Genomic DNA, 10,743 nt, shown 5'->3' on the forward strand with positions numbered 1-10,743 from the left:
ATCTTCTCCACACTCCAGGAGTAATCATATCCTCCTCCTTTTAGTTCATTTTGTCGTTCACTACCTACTTCCTTCTTTTTTCTTCTTTCTTCCTTCCTGTGGTCTACCTACTTGAAACAACTTCTCCACCCTGGGATACCTTTGCACTGGCAAATACATTCAGTTTTAGAAAGTGTGTGTGTGTGTGTGTGTGTGTGTGTGTGTGTGTGAGAGAGAGAGAGAGAGAGAGAGAGAGAGAGAGAGAGAGAGAGAGAGAGAGAGAGAGACTCAGTGGCAGCACATTTACTTTAGATACATCAGGCTCTGGATTCAAAGAAGTCATCACTATATAGGCACATGTTCCAAAATTTTAACATATATAGCACTTTGTAAGGTTCTGCCCATCACCTCCACTTACATTGTGTGTCTCTTTCTATGTGATTAAGCATCTTTGAGCTTGTAGATATCCCAAAATACATCCAACCAAGGTAAGATTGTTGACTGTCCAGCTGTTTCTATGTTTTTTCTTTCATAAATAAATGCCATAGTAAACATTCCTGTAGTTGAATCTTTTTTAAAAATGTATTTATTTTTATTTTATGTGTATGGGTGTTTTGCTTGCATGCATGTCTGTGTTCCACATGCATGCCTGGTACCTAAGGAGGCCAGAAGAGGGCATTGGATCCTCTGGAACTGGACTTACAGAACATTGTTAGCTACCATATGGGTGCTGGAAACTGACCCTGGGTCCTCTGGAAGAACCCTCAGTGCTTTTCACCACTGCCCCATCTCTCCAGCCCCATGTAACCGTATCTTTCTGTATATACTGATCTTTTTTTCTCTTAGTGGAAATTAGAAGTCTTACCAGCTTTGAACATCTTGCCTTTTCAATGTGTCCTGCCCTTCAATACTTTTCTGGATTGGGTTGAGATATTATTAGAGAGTCAGGACTAACCTCTTACAAAGGCCCCTTTCCAGCTGTTAGCTAGGATGGAGGAAGTGCCACCTTTACACCCAGGCTTTGTCTGAGAATGGGCTGGGCATGCAGTTCAGTGGTTCAGTGTGCTTCTTGAGGTCTCAAGTTGCCTATTTCCATCACTGAAAGGCAAACCAAGACACCAAGAGGGGTAAGACGTAGTTTCTATCTTCAAGAGGCTTAAGTTCTTCCAGGCAAAACAGATGAATCATAAAAATTGGCACATGGGATCAGATGCAAGGTTGAAGAAAAGTTTATAGCCACTCTGGCCGGTGTCATCTGAAGGTGACAAAGGCCAAGTGCAAACACTTGGCAAATGTTGGCAGTGCCCATTGCTCTGTGCACAGTGGTGGAGGTACAGTGGAGGAAAGACAAGTCTGCACTCGGGAAGTTCCGTGTCTAAAGAGGGTAGACAATCATGTGTCAGATATGCTTATTCTAGATCATAATTTAAAATTGGTTTCCAGATGCTGGGGATTAACCCCACAGTAGAATGCCTGCCTAATGCACACAAAGCCCCTAGGTTTGACCCCCAACACCACAAATCTAGTAGAGGCATACTTGACATTTTTGTAGATAAGTGAAACAAAAGTTTTAAGAATCATTTTATTGACATTTGTTTTTGAGACAAGTAAATAAAATGATTCTTAAAACTTTTGTTTCACTTATCTACAAAAAAGTCAAGTATGCCTGTATTTTAGGCTGGTTTTTAGCATGACATAAAGCAGATGATGATCTTGAAGTTTTGATCCTCCTGCCTCCACCGCCCCAGTTGATTATGTTGTCTCAGAGATCAAACCTACAGCCTCATGCAAGGTTCACAAGCACCCTACCGACTGAATTATATCCCTAGGCCATACATAGATCAATTCTTTAATATGTGCAAATGCTTGTCCCTTCTACTTTCTATTCTTTTTTTTTTTTTTTTTTTTGGTGCTTGCAATGCAGCCCAGGGTATTGCTTTTGCTAGTCAAGAGCTCTACCAATGTGCCACGCCTCCAGCCCCTCCCAGTTTTAAAAGTACGGCTACAATCCACTAACTTATTTTTATGACTCACTATTAGGTACTTAGGAGCAGGCTAAACCTTAGAAACTCCAAGGGAAGATCAGTTTAGAGTGGACAAAGCAAAAATTCAACTCAAGTAGCCCCGAAAGTCTCTGGAGTACCAGGTCAGCAAAAGGTCCTGAAACAGCCTTCTTTACCATGCAAATGAAGGGGTAAATAGGCTCCATTGTCTTGGAAGGGAGAGAAAAGGACATCTTTTTGTTCTTTTGAGGGGTTTACTAAAAGCTTCTTTGCCCTTTATTATGTAGATCTGATCCCTGGGAAGAGGTGAACCTGCTGCGACAATTGCCCACATCGGCCCCACCTACAAGCTTCTGAGTTTTAGAAATCTGCCGGTTTTTTTTTTTTTTTTTTTTTTTTTAAATTAAGGTTCCACTAAGGGCAAGACAGCGCACAACCAGAGTTTCTAAATAAAGTCATCCTAACGAACTGATTTAACTCACACAAGTGAGTTGGTTTAGACCCAGGGTGTAGATATCTGAACTCCCCAGGCAGCTACCATCCTGGCGCAGTGGATTTGTGTTACTGCAAATTAAAGTTTGAATGTCAACGGGGGTGGACGGTGGGGTGGGGATGGTTGCGACAGTAAAGCCCAAATGATGCTCAATGGAATTCATCTAGAGCCTAGACTGGTAAGGATAACCTAGGGGTCTATCCTCTACTGCTCTACCCCAAGCTGTGGTGCCGGACTAGTCTTCAACAGCGCCCCTTGTGGTAGTGAAGAGCAATGGCAGTAGTGACTTAGGGCTGTAATTGTGGAAAAGGAAGACTCTTAAGAGTCTCAGTAGGATACCAGTTTTTGGCCAGTTGTGTGTATGTGAAGAGGTCTCAAAAGAATAAATAGAACATCATCCAAATGAATTATACATTAGCATTAAAATGTGAGATTTGAACTCTGAGCAGAGGAGGAACCATCTGGGTGGGCAGTACTATCTAGAATTACATGGAGTTTAGCCTGGGTGCAATCAACTAAGTTCCTGTTCTTAAGCATCCTTCCAGAGGATTTCCCTGTGAGGTCTTCTGACCTGAAGCACGAACACCACCCAAGATCTTGTTTACAATGTGATTTCAGAGGCTGGAGAGATAACTCAATGGCCAAGAGCACGTGAGTACCCAATACCCATGCAATAAGCCAGGTGACCTGTAAACAACTGTAACTCTCAAGCTCCCAGAGATTCATCCTCTCATCTGGCCTTCTACACAGGTGTACACACATGCACATGTGCATACATTCACACAGACACACATACATAAATAAAAATAATTTTAAATGCAAATTCTTTCAGCTAGAGACATGTAGCTCAATAGGCAGAATGCTTGCCCAGAGCCCTGGATTAAGCCCTGGCGTCACATAAAAATCATTCCACTGGCCACCCCTTCTTCTTTGATCTCATTGCATCTCTTGATTCATCAAGAGGCCACATCAAGAAACTGACACATATCATGTAGGTTTGAGTAGAAGTATTCTGGGATGTTAGTATAATGCTGAAATAGAATCATTTGGGGACAAGGCCTGATACAGTAGGGAAAGGAAAAACAAATATTGTTTCCAAGACAGCAACAAAGCTGTGGAGGTGCTTTAGGCTCAGAGTGAGGGAGGCCTTGATATGAAGACTTCCGTGGACAGTGAGGATGCATGGGGAGTTTGGAGCAAAGTTCAAATAATGCATTATTCCAAAGAGAAAAGCAGTAATGAGTTTAGTGGCTCATGATGGCTGTCATGATGTGCTGTATATACAGTCTTTCATGAACACACTTGCTTAAAGTTTGCACCAACCCCAGGGGTACTATGGTAATGTTCACAGGAGAAGATCACCCATGGATGGCAAGTACAGGCCTGGCTTTAGATCCAACACCAACTGCAGGACCCATGCTCTAAGTCTAAGCTACTAACATGGGGTTTACATAGATTTGTGGACTGAGCTTGAGTAGAAATACAAATTTTATTGTGGCCAAGTTCACAGTATTGAGAAACATTAACCATGTTATATACTCTGGTTTTTAAAAAATTCTCTTTTCTTTCATGCCCTCCTGTTTCATTTAAACATATTTTTAGACAGGCAGATCAGGAGTTCAAAGTCATCTTTGGCTACATTACTAGTTCAAAGCCAAGGTCTCTCTCTCTCTCTCTCTCTCTCTCTCTCTCTCTCTCTCTCTCTTTCTCTCTCTTTATTTTTATTTTTTATTTTTTCAAGACAGGGTTTCTCTGTGTAGCCTTGGCTGTCTTTGAACTCACTCTGTAGACCAGGCTGGCCTTGAACTCACAGAGATTCACCTGCCTCTGCCTCTCGAGTACTGCGATTAAAGGCATATGCCATCACCACCCAGCTGAGACCATGTCTTAAAAAAGATTTTTCATTATGGCTCACCAAATAGGTTTCACATTCCACTAATGATTGGGTCATAACCTATAGTTTGAAAAAACACAGGCCAGATGTGGTGGTGCATGCTTTTAATCCCAGCACTCTGGAGGCAGAAACAGGTGGGTCTCTGTGAGTTCAAGGCCAGCCTGGTCTACAAAATGAATTCCAGGACAGCCATGGCTGTTAAACAGAGAAACTCTGTCTCAAAAACAAAAACAAAAACAAAACAAACAAACAAACAAAAAACCCAACCAAACAACAAAAACCACAAAACCACAAAAAACAAAAAACAAAACAGGAAGAAAGAAAGAAAGAAAGAAAGAAAGAAAGAAAGAAAGAAAGAAAGAAAGAAAGAAAGAAAGAAAGAATAGACAAACCCTGCAGGAGGGGCAAGGGAGTAAGGTGAGTGCAGTGCTCGCTGGACAAGCATGAGGTGTGAGTTCAAATCCTCAGCACTTACAAAGCACTCTAGTATAGCAGTGCATGGCTGGACCCGAGTGTTGGGATGATGGGATGGAGACAGGTGGATCTCCAGAGCCTGCTGGTGAGCCAGCCTCTGAATCAGCGAGTTCCAGGTTTAGAGAAGAGGTCCTGCCTCAAAAAAGGTGTAGAGAGAAATGGAAGAAGACATCCATGAGGCAGTCTGTTCGTGCACACACACACACACACACACACACACCCCAACATGGACACACTCATACACCCGCCCCCAAGAGTCAAGTCATGAAAACATATATACAGTGTTACAAAGAGAAAGGTCGGTGAATGTGCAGCAGCGAGACTTGAGACTAGCAAATGCCAATTAAATACATCATCTCGGGGAACAAGTAAGAAATGCGATAGTCATTTGGGGGAAAGTGAATGGAAGAAATGGGAGTGGACAGAAGAAAGCTGTGAGGATTCCGAGCCAAGGACACTGTTCTGAGCTTTGGGAATGAAGCAGACTTCCCAGGGGAAAAAATCCTGGGGAGGAATCTTTCCTGTGCTCCGGGTCCTGAGGACCTAAAGTCAGAAATGCAATCTCACTATCATGATCAGTAAAAGGGTGTGTCAGCCAGGGGTTGGGAAGACGGCTCAGCGGGTAGGAGCACTGGCTGTATAGGCGAGCAGAGTTCAACCCAGCAGCCATGAAAAAAGCTGGGCATGAGCACTTGGGGAGGACAGAGACAGAGGATTGTTGGGGCTGACTGGCTACTAGCCTAGCTCTGGGTTTCGTGACTCTGTCTCAAGGAGAAAGGGCAGGTAGAGCGGCAACAAACACTCTCCCTCAGCTCCATTCATGTGGGCACCTGCACACACATGTGGGCATATATCACACATACAAGTGCAGTAACAAGGTGATAGTTCCTACTTGAGGTGGCTGTGAGGCAAAGAAACACAAGGTATGCTTTTCTCTTAATCAGGGAAATACTGACAGCTAGGAATATGGTGGAAATTCTGCTTAAAAACGCCAAATTTTCTAATAGGCACATTGTAAAAGCTAAAAATAGGTAGAATTCATTAAAAAGTAGTTCTTTGAGAACTTTATACAGTAAGTTTTGACTATATTCACCCTTCAACTAACAGGTAGAATTGATCTTAATATATTTTACTGACTCAACATAAGCAAAGTAATATTTCAGCATAAGAAAATGATTGAAATACTATGTACATTCTTTATTGTATCATTGAAATCCAGTGTATATTTTATTCTGACAACACATATTTATTTTGATTAGCCACACTGCAACATTCAGTGGCCACATGGCTAGTGGCTGCAGGGGAGGGCAAAGTGGTCCTAGACCATAAGAAGTACTCTATAGAGTGTTACTCTATAGGATTACAGTTGTGAGCTTGGGATGTGGCTTAGTTGGTAGAGGGCTTGCCTAGCATGCATGAGGTCCTGGGTTTCATCCCCAGCACCACATAAACGGATAGTGGTGGTGCATGTCTATAATTTCAGCACTGGGTTGGGATGATCTTTTTGTACACTGTGAAGATGTGTCTCTGTTCTTTCTCACCTGTCTAAGGCACCTTCTGACTGGCTTAATAAAGAGCTGACTGGCCAATAGCGAGGCAGGAGAGGATAGGCGGGACTTCTGGGTAGACATAGGAACTCTGGGAGAGAACCTGAGGCACAGGAGATTCACCAGCCAGACACAGAGGAAGTTGGATGCAGTACTGAGGAGAGGTAAAGAGCCATGTGGCAGGAAGTAGATTAATTCTTAATTTAAGTTTTAAGAGCTAGTTGAGAACAAGCCTAAGCTAAGGCCAAGATTTCATAATTAATAACATATCTCCATGTCATTATTCAGGAACTGGCAATTCAAAGAAAGACCCGGTATACACTGGAGAGGTGGAGGCAGAGTTCAAAATAATCCCAGCTACCTAGCAAGTTTGAGGCCAGCCTGGGATCTATGAGATCCTGTCTGAGAACCAACAACAAAAATTTGAAAAAAATCTCATTGATTCCGGTGATGCTGTCTGTCTTCTGTTGGATTTGAAGGGTGGTGGGAGAAAGTAGATAGAAAACCTTGGGAAGCTTATACCAAAGGTTCTTGGACCTCAGAATGTCGATTTTTTTTCATCCAGGTAGCTCTCTGGTGAATCACCACTGAAGGTGAGATTATGGTGTGGGGCTGAGGAACCAGGCCTTGCTGGGGAGAGAGAGGGAGGGAGGTTGCCTTCTCAGTCTATTCTGAGAGTGAATGGTAGCACATATGTCTAGGGGAGAGCCTTCGGGGGCTAAGAACATGTTCTCGTCCATTATTCTCAACTCTACTAAGAGGCTCCCATTTTGCAGAGGAGAAAAACGCAGCAGCTCAGATCAGCCAGGCAGCTTTCCCAGCTCAACAAAGGCCAAGCCTGGACTCTCCCCAAAGGTATCTATCTGATGCAGTCTCTACTTATAACTGTTTTTCTCTGCGTCTGGAATGTTTTCTTCTGTCCTTCCTCCCCATGGTCATGTTCTTCTTGCTATGGCATTCTCTTGGTTAAGACGCTGGCCACTAAATCTGCCTCTCAAAGTCTGTGAGACCCCTCACTCCTTTGTGAAGGAGAAACTATGTTCACGGATGAGTCGGGTAGGTCTGAGTGGAAAGGTGATAGTTGGGGTTCTGGTCCCTCTTAGTTCTGCCCTAGGCCAGTAGCACCCTAGTTTGGAGAAGGATAAATGCTATCACATTCCATGGTAGGGATCTGTGGGTCTTGCCACATGCTGTGCTCAGCCATGTTCTCTACCTTTGTTTTCCTGCACTTGCCAAGTCCTCCCCGGTCTCTGGCTATCTTCTCCCGCATCTCAGCTGAGAATATCACCTTCTCAGAGTCTCCTTCTGACAGCCCCATGTAAATAGCCCTTTACCACTCCCATCTGTTCCCTTCTGGCCACTTATTATATACTTGTTTGTTGGTTGACTTACTCCCATATCTGGCTTCCCAGTAGCACGGAAGTTGTACATGGGCGAACAGCATGTCTGTTTGGTTTGCTAATGAATTTCTCATGCTCAGCACCAGTACCCGGGCTGACTAAAGGCTCAGGAAACATTTCTTGCACCAATGAACCAGTCAAGTTGGAGATCCCTTCAGATCCATCCCCACTCTGTGAATCCCAAGCTCCTTCCCTCTCTGGGTCTGTCACCTGTCTATAAGATGGCCTCACGGTGACCTCTATGCCTCCTTCCAGCTCTGAAATTCCACAGCTCTCTGATGGACAATCGGGAACAGCCCAGCCTCACCCTATTCAGTTATTTTTGCCTTCATCACCCAAGCCCAACTGATTTCTTTAGAAAAAGAGGTGGGAGTGTTTTAGGGGACTCCTCATTCCTTTCGGAGCATGTGGGCACTTTTCCAGTGCTTATAATTGCATTAGAAACTAGCAAAGTTAGCAAGTTATTGATTCTAGAATCTCCAGTCCCTGCTGGGACCAGATCTGGCAGCTTGATAGTCTTTTCCCCCTCTTCTTCCTCCTTTTTTCTTCTTCTTTTTTTGGAACTGTTACGAGATTTCAGGCCAGTCCCTGAATCAACAGTTCTTTGACTCTATAATAAAGTTGTATTTTTAAATTTTGCTTTTGACTTTAATTGCAGCCAGGCATGAAAGGAGAGAATGAGGGTGTCGTTCCAGATGAGTGCACATTCAAAATCATTCAAACTCCACTTGGAAGAGTGGAGGAAAATTAATAATGAGAACAAACAGGCCTTTGGAAGCAGGCTCCCCTCCTACCCACCTCTTTCTTCATAAAATGGAATCCTTCTCCTTACACAGTCAATGGAAAACACACCAGAACAAGGAGACTGGGAGGTGTTCACACAATGGGTCCTCTCCGTCTACCCAGACCTAAGAAAGGCCAAACAGCATGGTGTGTGCAGCACATTTGGATAATTCAGTATCTATCCACTCACCCAATAAATGCTTATGGGCCACTTTTTCTGAATCAGAATTCAAGCAGAGCAGGAATCAGTATAAAACAGTGACCAAGACGAGAAACTCCTATCCTCATACCAGGATGCTTTTCATGATGTTGTTATTACTTGTACCAACTTGTGTTCCTAAGAATTTTGTGTGTATGTATGTGTTGTGTGCACATTTCTGTTTGTGTGTGTGCAATGCGAGCATGTGAGTGTTAGTGTATGTGCACTTGTGTATGCATGTGTTGTGGAGACTGAGATGCATGTCTGGTGTCTTCCTGAAATTGCTTTCCATATTATTTTTTGAGACAGGGTCTCTAGTTGGTCTGGAGCCCCCTGCTTCAGCCTTGTTAGTGCTGAGATTTCAGATGTGTGCCAACATGGCTTGTTTTCTTTTTTCTTTTTTATGTGACACTAGGCACTCTGTTACTGAATCACATCCTTTCCCATCCCTGTACACTTTAAATCGATGCTACTCCAAAAAGTAACATCAACTCTATGTAAGCATCTATTAATCCTGTATTGTTTAGGGAATAATGGTAAGGAAAAGTCTGTATATATGCATTATAGATAGACCTTTTTCCTAGCGTCCATCTGTAACTGGTTGAAGCCAAAGACAAAAGCTGCCTGTATATTTAAAAAGTAGGCACTATTTTATGAGGAAACTGAGGCACATCAGAATGAAGAGATTTTTCCAGGATCACGTGGCTGACCAGTGAGTCACAGGGACAGCAGGACAGGCTGAGCTCCCAAACTGTGGAGCTTAGAGACCAGTGAGTAGCTGAGGACACAGGCAATTCTTACGTGATCCAGGAAGCGAACAGGCAACGTAGAGGAAGTGCAGATGTGAGAAGCTGAGGAAGCATTTGGGAAGATATTCTAAGCTAAGATCTGAAAGGTGACAGGAAACAGACAGAAAAAGATGGGGCATTCGGGAGAGCTCAAATGTGCTCCGTGTGGAGGAAGGTGGAAGAGGAGGACTGGAGGGGGAGAGACAGAAGGACAGATCACCAAAGGGTCTGGAGGCCAGGCTGGACCCCTTTCCTCCTTGGTAAGAGAAAGGCCTATTCCCACACTATGAGACTCGAACTGTGAACAATCGTATTCTCTGGGCAGAACTGTGAAAACAGAGACCAGCTAGGCCCAAGAAGAGGTTTTGGTGGCCAACTTGAGGTCAGGGGTCACTCCATGTTTAGCGGGGGAATGTTTCTCTATGTAGCTCACTGACTGGAATGGCTGCCATGTAGCAGTGTTCAGGACTCTGGAGGGATGGAAAGCAAGGCAGGGTAATTTGCGTGGAGACTTGGCAGTTAGAGATACATTGGTGGTGGTTGGAACCAGTTCCGAAGAAGGACCAGTCAAATGGCACAAATGGTGCAGGGAGAGGATGGGGAAAGCCAGTGTGTGCTTAGAGGAAAGCCAGGTGGTATTTCTGCCCTGTTGTTAACACCGAGCGGCACCACATGCACTTGAAGGGCCCACTCAGAGAGCCTGACTTAGGTGTGGCCTCATGCTGGGGGTGGAGAGGGAATCCCACTTTCTCGTCCCCAAATTCCTTTATGACATTTTTGTCAGAATAGGAGGGTAATTTATGCATTGCATCAAGTAATTGCCACCCCAGGATGCTTCTGCTGAATGTGGCTAGCTACTCTTCCTCTTAGCCTTGGTGTGACTTTCCATAGTCTATCCTCCGTCAGCTGTGCTCCAAAAATATTAAATGGAACACTCCAGAAATAAACATTTCATAAGCATTAAGTAACTTTTATTACAGTTTGTTGTTATAATTGTTCTACTTTATTTTGTTTTTGATGTTTTGAGATAGGGTCTTACCATGTAGCTCAGGCTAGCCTGGAACTTACTGGCAATTCTCCTGCATCAGTCTCTCAAGTGCATCATTATATTAATATTTATTTATTATTACATTAATTATATGTAACACATACAATTAATTATATTAATAACATATATTTTATA

This window comes from Peromyscus eremicus, chromosome 3 (assembly GCF_949786415.1).
Source record: "Peromyscus eremicus chromosome 3, PerEre_H2_v1, whole genome shotgun sequence".
In the NCBI taxonomy this organism is placed as follows: domain Eukaryota; kingdom Metazoa; phylum Chordata; class Mammalia; order Rodentia; family Cricetidae; genus Peromyscus; species Peromyscus eremicus.